The sequence below is a fragment of the Schistocerca cancellata genome, chromosome 4, assembly GCF_023864275.1.
Source record: "Schistocerca cancellata isolate TAMUIC-IGC-003103 chromosome 4, iqSchCanc2.1, whole genome shotgun sequence".
NCBI classification, from domain to species: Eukaryota; Metazoa; Arthropoda; class Insecta; order Orthoptera; family Acrididae; genus Schistocerca; species Schistocerca cancellata.
The window spans coordinates 838,338,582-838,354,410 of record NC_064629.1 but is presented as its reverse complement, the minus strand read 5'-3'; positions in this window follow the sequence as shown (position 1 = coordinate 838,354,410).

The window sequence follows — 15,829 nt, the reverse complement described above, 5'->3', positions numbered from 1 at the left end:
CATGGTCACTTATCCCAGTATTTGTCATTTTGGAGTTCACGCAGTGTCTGAAAGGAGCATCCGTGTGACGATCGTCTAAGGTGGAAAAGATTCAGAAGCCTAAATTCAGTATTTCGGTCTTGTCTCTGTCATGTTCCCTTTCGGTGCCAGTCTGGTTTCCTTTTTTAAGCATTCCTGGTAATGAACTCAACAATGATAGGTCTTTATGTCAAATTCTATGCAATGTTTTACATTAGCTTACGTTGATTGTCAGCAGCTACTCCCTGCACAAAGTGTTGAGTCTCTCAAACTCCACCACATTGTCTAAATGATATTTAATACGCTGTGGTACGTATTTCAATACATGTGTACCCATGTGCCTGACTCCTTTCTGTACTATCGTTAACCCCCTGAATTTTCTGTAGTGTATTTGGTCGTAGTACTATATTCATGCTATTCACTATTTTTGTGAAGAGAGAAATAATGGTAATGATAAAGGATATTAATAGATATAAATGTATACGCACACTAAGACAAAAAAAGACGCGCCACGCAGGAATTACCCGAATGGGACAGAAATCGGTAGATGCCATGCACATGTACAAACAAACAAGTGACTACAATTTCAGAAAAAAAAATGGATTATTTATTCAAGCGAAAGAGCTGAGCAAGTCAGTAATTAGATGGGCCACGTTTGGCTCTTATGCAAGCAGTTATTCGGCTTGGTATTGATTAACAGAGTCCTTAGATATCCTCCTGAGGGATATAGTGCAAAATTCTGTCCAACTGGCGCGTTAGATCGTCAGTATCCTAAGATGGTTGGATGGCCCTGCCCATAATGCTCTAAACGTTCTCAACTGGGGACAGATCCAGCGACCTTGCTAGCCAGTATAGGGTTTGGCAAGCACAAAGAAGAGCAGTAGATGCTCTCGACCTCTGTGGGCGGACATTACCTTGCTGAAATAGCCCAAGATAGCTTGCCGTGAAGGGCAACAAAATGAGGGCGTAAAATATCATCGATGCACCGCTGTGCTGTAAGGCTGTCGCGGATGACAACCGAAGGGATCCTGCCACGAAAAGAAATGGCACCCCAGACCGTTACTCCTGGCTGTCGGGCTGTATGGCTGGTGACAGTCAGGTTGATATCCCACAGCTGTCCGGGATGTATGCAGACTCGTCTTCGGCCTGGAATCTCATTGGCGTAGAATTGCCTTCAGTGACAAGTCCCGCTTCGAACTGAGCCTTGAAGACCAATGAAGAGGTGTCTGGAAACGCTCTGAACAGTTGCGGGATACCAAACTGACATACGGGCCGACAACCATAGTGTTATGGGGTAACATTTCTTTTCATAGGAGGACCAATTTGGTTGTCATCCGCGGCCCTCTTACAGCACAGCGGTACGTCGGCGATATTCTACGTCCCGAGTTGTTGCCCTTCGTGGTAAGCCATCCTGGACTTCACTTCACCAAGGTAATGCCCACCCATACGCGGCGAGAGTTTCTGCTGCTTGTCTCTGTGCTTGCCAAACCCTACCTTGGCCGGTAAGATCGCCGGATCTCTCCCCAATTGTGAACATTTGGAGCATTGTGGGCAGGACCTTGCTCTGTATTTAGTCGATCTAGTTGGAGAGAATTTAGCACGATATCCCTCAGGATGACATCCAACAACTCTATCAATCAGTGCCAAGCCAGATAACTGCTTGCATAAGGGCCAGATGTGAACCAACACGTTATTGACTCGTTCAGTTTGTGAAGCTCTTTCTCTAGAATAAATCAACCAGTTTTGATCGTAATGAGTTATTTATTCCACTTGTTGCTAGCTGTCATCACTGACTGTGATGGTAAGCGACAAATTCTGGACAGTGTGATTCAGAAGAAAAGCTACATGCTTCGAAAGATGATAGTATTTGTGATTCTGAACAAAAGACTTCAAATGGACATATTCCCTATGCTGAATGGTTTCCGAGACAGAACACATTTAATCCCATTTATGTATATTTTTTTAAATAACTCGAAAACCGCACCCACCATTAAAAACGTGTCGAAGTACAAAGTTAAACTACATTAAATTTCCTCCAAAAAAGGTGCGAGAATACTGGAAATCTCGCACGACGTGCGTGCGCTGTAGCTTATAGATTTTGTAGGCTTATTTTAGGTAATTTCCCGACTTGATAGACCACAAGTGTCCGGGGTCAAATTGTTCGTCCCAACTTCCTCTACACTTGCGTGGTGCGTTCTAAACAATAACAGTGTTTGAATAAGACAGAAAATATATAACAAGGTGCATTAAACGTATTGTATCTCGGAAACCATTTGGAATAGGGAATAGGGAGTTTTTTATTCGGAATCTGACTCACCCTGTATGAGTAAGCCAGAGACATAATTTAGAGGAAACACTCTTTCTTCAAGCGCAAAGCACACATATATTCATACCGCAACACTGCAACCCCTGTACATGCCTCGACTTGTGTCATCGTTGGTGAATTACACTACAGTATCAGACATATTCTTTAAGAACTTCGTTGCATCTGTGAAACTTGGATTAGTTCACTAAATTTCCACTAGAGTATACAAAATAATTTTCAATCCATGTTGCCGATATCCAACACTGTGCATTTAAGAGCTATGCTGTGAATTTTCCATTTAAGTTTGTTATCTGTCTGTAGCACTAAAAATGTAACACTTTCTTCTTCCTGTATTTCAATGTTTGAGAAACCTATTCCTAAAGCCTGTGCAGTGCTATGAGATATACTGAACTGTATGTACTGAGCCTTGTCGAAATTCAGTTAATATCAATTTGCCTTTAACTGTCTGTTGATGTTTCCGAAAATTTCACTAGCTACTTTTTCAAATAGAAGATGTACTATTTTTTGTTCCTATACCTGTATCACTTGTAGAAAGTACAAAGTTTGTATCTTCTGAAACATTATCTATTTGAGAAACAACACAGGAATTTAAACTGAGCCCTATGGTACATCATATCCGATTTGTTCGACTGTTGTGTGCTTATTGTTAAGTGATTGATATGGAACTGGTATTCACGTAAATGACGGTCCAGAGTCTGCTGCACCGTCTTGTACAATAAAAGAATCGGAGAAACGAAGCAGTTGGAGGCCTACGGAGGTTAGTGTAGCTACAGAAGTTGGTTATCACGTGCATTATGAACTTTCCTTCAAACACATTCCTGCAGACGTAAATTTATAGAACTAAACTAAACTCTTGCACCCTCACATATGCCTCTGAAATAATTGTGCATATTGCGCACTTAAAAATAACTATTGGTATATGACCACGATCCGATTGACTTGATTTGATTTTTATTTGGTCCTGTTGGTTACATTTTATAGAAGCATATACTCTTGATATAGGACAAGGAAAGTGATATATTACAGTATCTCATATATATATTATTTAACTTATTTTCTAAGAACAATTGGTTGCGTATAATATTAGAACCTGTAGTTAACTTTGTAAGTTTAACTGAATGTTTAAAATTGTAGAATAAATGCAAGTACATATTTGTATGCTAGTGATATAAATAAATAAATAAACCATAGGGGATTATAGGTTTATTTGTCTGGACTATTCATGCACTGGTTCCTACGGGTACAGAAATACACGAACACTGAGCAGTTAATGTTGACCATTTTATTCCTTAAAAACAGTTTATAATAATAATACTCTCGCTATGCCGACCCATCATAACTGTGTCTGATGTTCTGGCAACAGGTAATATGAACTTACCAGTACCCCTTTGTAAGCCGAAAAAGACGTACATTTCACGTCGAAACAACGAGAGTTGAAAACAGCTCTGCCACGTGTGGCGGCCAACAATGCGACTCGACTGTGTTTTTAGAGGCCCACTGCGGCAGGTGTACGAGTATACTGGCACTGCAGTCCATCAGCATTCCTAGATAGTGCCAACTCACACATGTATACAGAGTGTTTCACGAAGATATGTAAATATTTTAATATGTTATTCTACAAGTAAAACTAAAGAAAAAAGTTCATATAAACATAGGTCCGCAAATGTCTAGTTACGGAGTTACGACTAATAAAAGATTTTGCCTGAAATTTAGCAACTTCGCTAATATGAAGCCATCGCAAACCTGCACGAGGTTAAAGTAAAGCACGATTTCCATTTATTTTGTTGTTATTGATATGGTGAATCTGTTAAAGGTGTCCCAGATGTGTATCTGCACTAGTTTTCCAGAATATCCACAGAAGCAAAGTAGTAATTTCGTAAAATTTTTAATTTATTAGCTACTTGGCCCTAGTTGTTTTTTAAATTCCAAACAACTGCACAAAGTTTTCAACAGAAGTTGAAGAGAATTTAATTTTGCAAAAATGGTGGTAATAACATTAACTGAAATTGTATGAATGTGTCAGATAATCCGATTTTATTAATACCATAGCACACGTGAATTCATGTTAAACAGGAGGAAACAAAGCTTAGTGTTAAGGAAGTAGTACAGTGCACACACAATTTCACAATACATTCAAAATAAATGTTCAAAAATGTCTTCACCGAGTTCAATGCATTTAGCTGCACGTGTATGCAGATTTTGTTGCTCGTTTCAGTTTTGCAGGATTGTTCTTAATTTCGTCTATTGCATTCATAGTGCATTCCATTCATGCCTCACGTGTATTGACTTTGTCCTCATATGTCTTTCATCAATCCCAATACACAAAACTCCATTGTTGTTAAATCGGGCGATCTGGGTGGCCACCGACGTGGAGCACCACGACCAATCCATTTTTGGGGAAAATGTTCATTTAAGTGTGTAGTAACGCCGTTGGTGGAATGTGGAGGCGCGCCGTCATGTTGCAAATACATTTGCAATCGCGTAGCAAGTGCAACATCTTCGAGCAAGTAGGGCATTTCTTCTTGAAGGAATTGTAAGTTCGTCTCGCCAATTAGACGTCCTGGGAAAATGAATGCTCCAATAAAGTGTGTGTTGATTATACCACACCACACAGTTATGCTAAATCGCTGCTGGAAATTGCGTTGCACTGTTGCATGGGGGTTCGCTTCAGACCATACGTGCTCGTTATGTAAATTGTGTATACCATCTCGAGTAAACTGTGCCTCATCAGTAAATAAAATGTATTTGTGTAATTGCCGATTAGTATGTAACCATTTGCGCAACTCCAAGCGAAGGGCAGGATCTGTTGGGTGTAAATGATGCACTTTTTGTTTATGGTAAGGATACAGATTATTTTACTTCAGAGTACGCCATATCTTAGATTGTGAAATGCCTAATCGTTGCGAGATACGTCGTGTACTGGTACCCCGGGTACGCTGAACAGCATCCATAATATCGTCACCATCGTTTTCACGTATCGAGCCCTCGTAGTGATTATGAACGCCAAGTAGAGAACCTGTCTCCTGTAACATTCGAAATACTCCGTTAATGGTACGTGCATTCGGAATCCGAGTTGTATACCGTACGCGATATTCGTTAACTGAAGCCGTAGCATTACCATCACATTTGCCATAAATAAACACCATATCGGCGTATTCCTCGGTCGTAAATATGAAACGCATCCCTATTTCTTAAGTAATCTGCAAATTACAACAGTTACTATGTGGTTTAGCTTAAATACACTGTTGTTATTGTGTTCTTGCGCTGAACAATACAGAAAACTAACTCGTTTCAAGGTTAGGAAACGACTGAAACAACTCACTAACATGAAACTTCCTGGCAGATTAAAACTGTGTGCCGGACCGAGACTCGAACTCGGGACCTTTGCCTTTCGCTGGCAAGTGCTCTACCATCTGAACTACCCAAGCGCGACTCACACCCCGTCCTCACAGTTTTACTTCTACCAGTATCTCGTCTCCTACCTTCTCATTCTGGAAACTCACTAACAGTTGCCAACAATGACATAAACGTTTCTACATTCTTAATAGAAAGTAAACAGATTTACTTATATAATAATCTTTGCTTCTCGGGATGTTCTGGAAATCTACTGCAGATACACATCTGGGACATGTTTTATTAGATTCATCAGACCAAGAATAACAAAATAAATGGAAATCGTGCTTTATTTTAACCTCGTACAGTTTTGCGATGGCTTCATATTAGCGAAGCTGCAAAATTTAAGGAAAAATCTTATATTAGCCGTAATTCGTGACTAAACATTTGCGGACCTATATTTATATGAACTTTTTTCTTTAGTTTCACTTGTAGAGTAACATATTAAAATATTTGCATATCTTCGTGAATCACCCAGTATGTATGAGACACCTGTATACAGACTGTAGCCCTAATGTCACACCTCCTCAAAGAAGGTGAGCTGCCAAAGGTGGCTCAAAACGACCACCCAGCAGTCATGATCTGTTTCGCCAGTTGCGGCATCAGAAGGTACTGCAACGATAATCTCATTTACAGACACAGCAATGACTGGTACTGATGAGCGGACTTTATTAGATATATGGGTTGGTTCAAAAAGGATATATGTATTACCAAGTGTTATGTTGTCATAACTATGGATCCTTGCGAAGACTCGGTTATTGGAGTAATAAATACAGTGTCTAGTTTGTATCCATTGCCGCTATATGTCGATTGTCTTCTGTTTATTGGTCATCGGCACATATTACAAAATGGGTACTCCGCAGCAGAAATCATTTTGTGTTCTGGAGTTTGCGAAGTGTAATTCAGTGACAACAGTGCAAAGGCGCTTCAGGTTGAGGTGCCAAACTGATCTTCCGAATCGATGGAATATTCGCAGGTGTTATCGACAGTTTTTAGACACAGGATGGTGCATATTTAAAGGAAGAGTCCTGAACGCCCTCGTGTTTCCAACGAAAATGCCGCACGAATTAAATACGCTGTACAATGTAATCCTACAAGATCAACTCGTTGTGTCAGTCAGGAGTTATAACTGCCTGTAACAAGTTTGGCGTGTTTTGGGAGGTCGGTTGGTCATGATGCCGTACAGGTTACAGCTGTTACAGGCTCTACGTCATGACGACAGACGCAAACGTGTGGAATTTTCTGAGTCCTATTGACAATGATAACACTTTCTCACAACACATTGTGTTCAGTCATGAAGTGACTTCACCTTAGTGGGAAAGTAAACAAGCACTGAGTTCGAATGTGGGTCCTACGGAACCCACATGAACACATTGTACATGTGCCAGATTCACCTAAGGTCAATCGGTTTTGTGCAATATCCCATTCATCTGTATACAGTCCATTCTTCTCTTATGGAAACTCGATTAACGATCAGCAGTATCTTGCTATGTTACAAAACTGGTTGTTTCAAGGCTTAAAGAGGACGACTTCATTTTTCAACAGTACGGGGCACCCCTCACTGGAGTCGCCAAGGGCGTGAATATCTGAATGAAACCCTACCTTGCCATTGGATTGATCGTCAAACAGCCAGCGACTTAGTACCTCTCAGCTGGCCTCCACAGTCACCAGATTTGACGCCCCTTGACTTCTTCCTGTGGGTTTCATTAAGAACAACGTGTATGCGCCAACATTACCACGGAACCTAGAAGAGATGAAAAACTGGATCCGTACTGTCATAACATCAGAGACGGTGGACATGCTTATCTGAGTATGGAAGGAATTGGAGTATTGATGTGATGTTCTTCGTGTTGCTGACGGAGGACATATTGATCATCTGTAATCTAAACTTGACAGGTTCGTAAATACGTGTCGCAAGTTTTATAGTTGTATGTCTCACAGTTTAACAAATATATGTGTTCGAAATACGTATATTCTTTTTGAAACACCCTGTACAATGACAAGACACAGCCCTCTGAATATCTTCAGATAACCACTTAATACATCATTCTTTCATAACTACTTGTTGTAAACAGACAGAAAAGGCACCTACAACCACTTTTTCAGAGTGTTTTACTTAACGATCCTGTAAATCTTTATTATTTTATATAAGCTCTTTTATTTCTTTTCGGTAATTCTTAATTGTTGTCAAGAATGCGCACTTTCTCATTTACAACATTGTTTTTTTTTTCATCGTTAATGTTTTCTCTGTTAGTAAAATTGTTCAAATGGCTCTGAGCACTGTGGGACTTAACTTCTGAAGTCATCAGTCACCTAGAACTTAGAACTACTTAAACCTAACTAATCTAAGGAAATGACACACATCCATGCCCGAGGCAGGATTCGAACCTGCGACCGTAGAGGTCGCGCGGTTCCACACTGTAGTGCCTAGAACCGCTCGGCCACTCTGGCCTGCTCTCTGCTAGTAGTTTCTTCATTTGTTGGTATTAAATTTACCTATAAAAGCCTTCTACTTCTTTATGGTAACTTATTTTTGTGCTTCAGTTCTTCTGTCGCCATTAAAATCATTACTATCCCCTAAATCATCTCTGGAGGACGGAAGACATAGACCTTGAAGAGCATCAGGCTTCAGCTCGTGTTTCGGAGGAAGATTCAAATGGTTCAAATGGCTCTGAGCACTATGGGACTTAACATCTATGGTCATCAGTCCGCTAGAACTTAGAACTACTTAAACCTAACTAATCTAAGGACATCACACAACACCTAGTCATCACGAGGCAGAGAAAATCCCTGACCCCACCGGGAATCGAACCCGGGCGCGGGAAGCGAGAACGCTACCGCACGACCACGAGCTGCGGACGAGGAAGATTCAACAGCGCACTTTTCAAATCTCTTTCATAATACAAATGAGCAAAATGTATTGAGCACAATCAAGCACTAGCAACTGAAAACGGATATACACATTTATAAGAGTTTATCAGTTTTGTTTCGTCTCATTGTTCTCAGTAATTATACGAAATCTAATTCCTAACTTTTTTCGCTGTCTGCAGTGGTAAGTGCAATTAGTGACTGCACATCAAACCATTATTTTTCACTGAAAACAGTTCAAAACTTACTCTCAAAACCCCTCTCAATACAGTAATGACTATGATGATGAATTCCCATACTCCTTGACAGAGCGCAGGAGAACGATGCGGGAGATCCGCACCGCCGTACCAGGCAAGGAGGTGGTTTGCCATTGCCTTCCTCCGACCGTAATGGGGATGGATAATGATGAAGACGACACAACAGGACTCAGTTATCTTGACGCAGGCGAAAATCCCTGACCCTGCTGGGAATCGAACCCGGGACTCTTTGCTCGGGAAGCGAGAACACTACCGTGAGACCACGAGCTGCGCACTAACTGCTATCGTATACTTCTACATTTAATCGTCAATCATCGATAAAAACTTAGTCAAGTAAACAACCTCCTATTCACTCAGAAATGCAATGACAGGAGGAAAGGCTATGGCATCTGGGGGCCACGGAGCGATGGCGGAGTCGACTGTGACGTCGGCGTCGCAGCTTCTACTGCGCACACTCCCCTCGTATTGTAACCGTAAAGGTCGGGACACACACGTCCGGGCCGTGTCAGGGCAGAGTGTCGGCCGTGCTCCGGTCCGATCCTGCAGGGGCCACACATGACCGAGGCACGTCCGTAGTGACTCGGACGCGGTGATCTGTCTTTCTGTTTGTGAAAGCTGTAAAACATGTTCACTAATTTTCGTAATAGTGAATTAGGACTTACAGCACTTGCTTTAGACGAAGAGCAAAAAGAACGTTATCGATGACATAAGCCAAACATCTGTTTGTAAAATAAAAAGTAAATAAATATCTTTCGGGTATTAAAACTTGTATAGTTTTTATCTTATCTTTGGTTTGTAGATCTGTTGCAATTGTCTTCCAAACTCTGTCTTTGTACTCGATATTCCTGTAGTTTTCACTTCCCTGATCGTAAAGAACAGGAAACTTACGAACTTCTTCTATTAGTCGTTCCACATCCATGTTTTGTACACAGAACAGTCTTGCGCAGTTGCACAGCTCACAAGACAACTCTACCGTCAGGCCGTGTCCGTCACGTGAAAAATCAAACACGGCGAATCCCGCCCGGCCCGGCCCCGGCCCGTTGACGTTCCCCGTGCACGGCCCGGTCAAGTGGGGCCTGCTACATTTGTTTTAATGGTGTATTTCGTTTCCGGGTGACGGCCGATACTCGGACGTATCTCGGCACGGACACGGTCCGGACATGTGTGTCCCGAACTTAAGCCGGCCTTCCACATCAAAAGGCCAAGATGTGAGGTGTGTTATATAACACTGTACAGCGATGTAGCGGCTGGATGAAGCGTTGTTTAAATTGGGCTGAGCAGGGACATGATAAGACGTATGCGTGACTGTGCGCTTGTGAGGTGCACCAGTGACGTTAAAAGAAATATCTGAGACCGCTGCATTAATTGTTAATCGCTGTGAAAGCACACGATCTTTTTTTGTTTTAAATATATGTGAATTTTTGTGGTGCTGTGAGAAAATAAATAGAGAAACTTATTAGTTAACACGTTCATCGCGATCAGTGGTAACCGCACGCGATTTTGACTGGTCCCCGTAGCTGTCTGCAAGGAGGAGGGGGGGGGGGGACACGAGGGGGCACTTATCCCCTCCAGGAACCTGGGGTACAGACTTAACTCATTACAGAATATTTGTTAATTTCTGGGAAGGATTGTGATTCTACTAGAACTTTTCGCATCACCAAATGCAACGAGAAACGCTTTGGCATTTAGCAAGCGCTACGTATCTTGGATTGTTTTGTTCTCTTGCTGTTGACAGCACCGATTTCTGCGCTGGTTTTCAGTCATGATGGATATGAACCTTCACAAAATATTGCCGAAATAGGATTCCCGTTGTTGTCTCTGTCGATTCTTCGTACATCTCCTATCAAGTTGAAAGAGGGGACAGTTCAACACACGTCACAAAGTAAATACGGCCCCACTTACTCTTCCGTTGCTGCACAACTTAATCACAACCGTAGTTTACCATTGTCTACGGAAGAAGATGACTCGCCAAGCCATGTTGAAACTACACTGACGGCAGAGCGGTTCTAGTTGTCTCTGACGGACACCGCCATGCTGTACTGTAATGAGTTCATCGATACTCCATCCATGGACCCAAATTACTCAATCGAAAACAAGAAATACCATTTTCTAAGATAGGAGACACAAGAAAGAATGTGTAACGTCAATGTTGAAAAGATGACATATGTAGGAGATGTGGCCTTCTACACAAAACGGGATGCAACAAAGAGCAACAAGCAATCCTATAGTTACGAATTATTGAATCAGTTTTGCAGGGCTACACAATAGCGAGTCAACTGGGGAGATGAGTATGTTCTACCGGCCAACTTGAGGGTTTTTAGGAAGGCTTCCCTAATTCATATAGTCGAACGCTGGTCCTGTATTACAATCCACGCAAGCAACTTAAAAGATGTAGCTTTCAAAACTTATCTACTTTTATATGCCATTATCTACTTTTATTATGCCATTCAGCATTAAGAATAATTGAGTCCATTAACATGATCAAATATCAGGTTTTTTTAGAAGAAAATAGTGCTACAGTTAACATCAAAGCTTTCAAAAGTTACCTATTTCTCCACTCAGAAGAGAAATAATCAGTGGACTTTTTTGCGGGTTATTACTGTCGACGTAGAATACTCTGACTGTAAGGAAGTATTTTCAAATCGGTATTTCAAAAAGGTGGCTCAAATTGGTTCAAATGGCTCTGAGCACTATGGGACTTAACTTCTAAGGTCATCAGTCCCCTAGAACTTAGAACTACTTAAACCTAACTAACCTAAGGACATCACACACATCCATGCCCGAGGCAGGATTCGAACCCGCGACCGTAGCGGTCGCGCTGTTCCAGACTGTAGCGCCTAGAACCGCTTGGCCACCCCGGCTGGCCAAAAAGGTGACATCCTCATTCATATAAATAACATAAAAACTATACGCTTTGCATGGGATAGTGAACTATGCTTATCTTTTTAAGTATCAAAGTAGTTTACATTAAACAAATCGTTGGGTAACTATCAAACTTTTGAGATATAATAAATTTCTTGCACATCCTGCCGAACTTCGTTGTTGAGACATTCCAAGTCCCCAAACTCATCGAATGACTTTTGAAGGCCGGCCGGAGTGTCCGAGCTATTCTAGGCGCTACAGTCTGGAACTGCGCGACCGCTACGGTCGCAGGTTCGAATCCTGCCTCGGGCATGGATGTGTGTGATGTCCTTCGGTTAGTTAGGTTTAAGTAGTTCTAAGTTCTAGGGGACTGATGACCTCAGAAGTTAAGTCCCATAGCGCTCAGAACCATTTGAACCATTTTTTTTACTTTTGGAAAAAGGCAATTTTAGACTTTTGCCCGCTGCTGGACAAATTTCTGCAAACGCCCAGAGTCTAACGTAATGGCAAGGTTACTTATAGGCCTGTAACATATCAATTCTTAAATGTGAGAGCATGAGAAAAGGACGGGGCAGTAGTCAGAGCTTACAAGGGCCAGAAAATCAAAGTAATAGTTGTATTCGTGAATCAGCGCAATGGGGGCTCCAGAGACGAGGTACGAACTGGTGATTCACCCACCAGGCAGGGTATTTATTTCCAGTAGAGGACTAGCTGCTATCCTTATGTGACATGTTTGCCGCGACACTTGGAGACGCGGCAGCCGAAAGCTGAACTGTTTACCTCACAAACACATCGCCGCTACTCTCCGATCTCTTCTCCATACCGCTGGAGTGACGGGATATTAGAACATCATCAATACGTTACGCACATGACAACTGAGTGGCTACCGCTGTGTTGCCCGTAAGGAAGTACTCGTTTTACGCTCTCAAGACAATATCGCGTGATAAATCAACCGCCAGGACGATCTCGGAGATGGAGAGTCGCATGCACCATGGACACACGATGTGGTTACAATCAGACCCGCAGACATCGTGGCCGGCCGAAGTGGCCGTGCGGTTAAAGGCGCTGCAGTCTGGAACCGCAAGACCGCTACGGTCGCAGGTTCGAATCCTGCCTCGGGCATGGATGTTTGTGATGTCCTTAGGTTAGTTAGGTTTAACTAGTTCTAAGTTCTAGGGGACTAATGACCTCAGCAGTTGAGTCCCATAGTGCTCAGAGCCATTTGAACCATTTTTGAGCAGACATCGTGCGTGTTATCCATACAGCGCAGCTCGCGTCATATCTCGTGTAAAGCTCTGTATACAGAGCTTTAATCTCCTAAGCAACACCTTTGACCGCGGCCTGCACACAAAGAGGCCAGCTGCGCAGCTCACATGTAGTGCTGTGTTTCCCGCCTACATTTTCAGAATCTTCTCACTGCACCAGTTATCGAATCATTGCTATCGACTTGGACAGCTCTTCGGATGTAGCACTGGCATTACATATGCTTAGACCGCAAGTTATAATGTGTAGTACCAACCGCAGTAATGTAACGTAGTAAATTGTATCCCTTATGCATCGCTGGTTCTCTGGAACTTTCGTAGCTGAACGTGTCTTTTCTCGGCAAGGGCAATTTTCTTGCTGTTACGTTCAACGATGCCCAAGCGCTAACGGCTGCGCCAGAAGACGAGGAGGAGTCGCTGTTCGTGCAAAACGAATGTGCGTAGTTGCATCGCATCAAAACTATTTGAATAAGATTTTCACTCTGCAGCGTAGTGTGCGCTGATATGAAACTTCCTGGCAGATTAAAACTGTGTGCGCCGACCGAGACTCAAACTCGGGACCTTTGCCTTTCGCGGGCAAGTGCTCTACCATCTTTTTTGTTCGTTTTCGTTCGTTGCATCTGCTCGGGGCGGACGTCGTAAGATATCCGTTTAAGTTCGTTGTTGATCGATTAACTCAGTTTTTTTTTTATTATTTTTTTTTATTATTACAACACGCTGAGCTACCGCGCCGGCTACCATCTGAGCTACCGAAGCACGACTCACGCCCGGTCCTCACAGCTTTACTTCTGCCAGTATTTCGTCTCCTACCTTCCAAACTTTACAGAAGCTCTCCTGCGAACCTTGCCCGCGAAAGGCAAAGGTCCCGAGTTCGAGTCTCGGTCGGTGCACACAGTTTTAATCTGCCAGGAAGTTTCACTATTTGAATAGTTAGCTAACGTGATGAATTATGAGTTTAGGACTATTAAGTCGATTGTTAGTGTAATAATGAGTACGAATTCGGTTTATTCGCGAAGGGTAGCACGTAATTTCCTATGAAATCATTGGACGAAACAGTATCATCGTTGTAGGTCAGATGCTTCCGTAGGCAGAACATATTATTCGAACAGTTATAAAAAGGCTACACGATCCAGCCATTGTAATTTGACTACCATCTATGCTCAACATCAACGTGGTTTAACCATGCACAGACGGCTGGTGGTAGCAATGGCAGTGGAGGGTACGTAAAACGTGTTGCGGGCCGAGGTTAACGGTGCAGTCATTGTCGTAATGCAGGAACAGAGCGATTTATCAAGCGTCCAAAAGGGCATGATCATTGGCTTTTGAGCCAAGGGTGGATGCATTTCCTAAACGGCTAAGTTCGTAAACGGTTCGCGTGCAGCAGTGGTTAAAGTATACCTTGCATGGCAAGCTGGTGCTATCCAAAACCGACTCTGAGGCAACTGTGGTTCAAATGGTTCAAATGGCTCTGAGCACTATGGGACTTAACTACTGAGATCATCAGTCCCCTAGAACTTAGAACTACTTAAACCTAACTAACCTAAGGACATCACACACATCCATGCCCGAGGCAGGATTCGAACCTGCGACCGTAGCGGTCACGCGGTTCCAAACTGACGCGCTTAGAACCGCACGGCCACACCGGCCGGCAACTGTGGTTCACCACGGGCCATAGATGACAGGGGTGAACGACAGTTGTGGCGATGTGTTCGGGCGAATAAAGATGTAAATGTTGACCAACCGACCACCAAGATGAACCAAGGGGCTACCAATAACATCTCCTCAATGACTATTCAGTGAACATTGCTGCACATGGGCCTCTGCAGCAGGGGCAGTGTTCATGCACGCTAGTAACTCAATCGGATGTCCACTTAGTGTCGACAGATGGCCTTTTCAGGTAACTCACGTTTTACGCTCCATGGTCATGAAACGGTCTGAAAGCAAACACACTGCAACAATCTTCGGTAGAGCCTAGGCTGGAGAAGGGTGCGTCATAGTCTGGGAAATGTTTTCGTGGCGTTTCCTGGGCGATTTCGGTATTTTGGAAGGCACAATGGAGTAACGCATGCATGTATCTATCCTTGGGGACCATGTCCACCCCTACGTGCAGTTTGTTTTTCCTCGGAACGATAGCGACTACCACCGGGACAATGCAACTTGTCACACAGCTCGCAGTGTACATGCGTGTACCAGACTGAGTTTACGCTACTCCTCTGACACGAAACGCCCTCGGATTTAAATCCAATTGAGAATCTGTAGTGCCAGCTCGACTGGGCCGTTCACGTCATGGATCCTCAACCGAGAAACGTAGCGCAGCTGTCCACAGCACTGGAGTCAGTATGGCTCCACATCCCTCTCGGTACCTTTCAGAATCTTATGACTCTCTTCCTGCATGTCTCGCAGCAGTTCTTTGTGCAAGAGGTGGTTATTCAGGTTTTTGATAGGTGGTCACATTGACGTGACTGGACGGTGTATAACGTGAAAGATTGATTCGGGAAAGCAATACGGCACTGGCAGACTGTAGTGTTAAAACAGAATAAATTTACCTGTTAATGTGAGGCACGATCAAAAAGATTCCGTTTAAGGCCGTTGCTGCAGCTTATATGCAACGCAACGCGAATCCGATGCAGGTATATAAGCAACAACATGCAGGTAAGGTATTAGTGTGACATTCATGTCTTTCAGACGTGCGTGTGGTAGAGTGGAATCGTGAACTCTGGCGACGTTATTACCAAATGCATCAAAATAGGACATGAAGTGTCGGCAGAATTGCCAACACTGTTTTTAGAGGAGGCCGAAATGCACGCTATAAGCTCACGCAGGCTGGCGTGAGGTCTGAAACA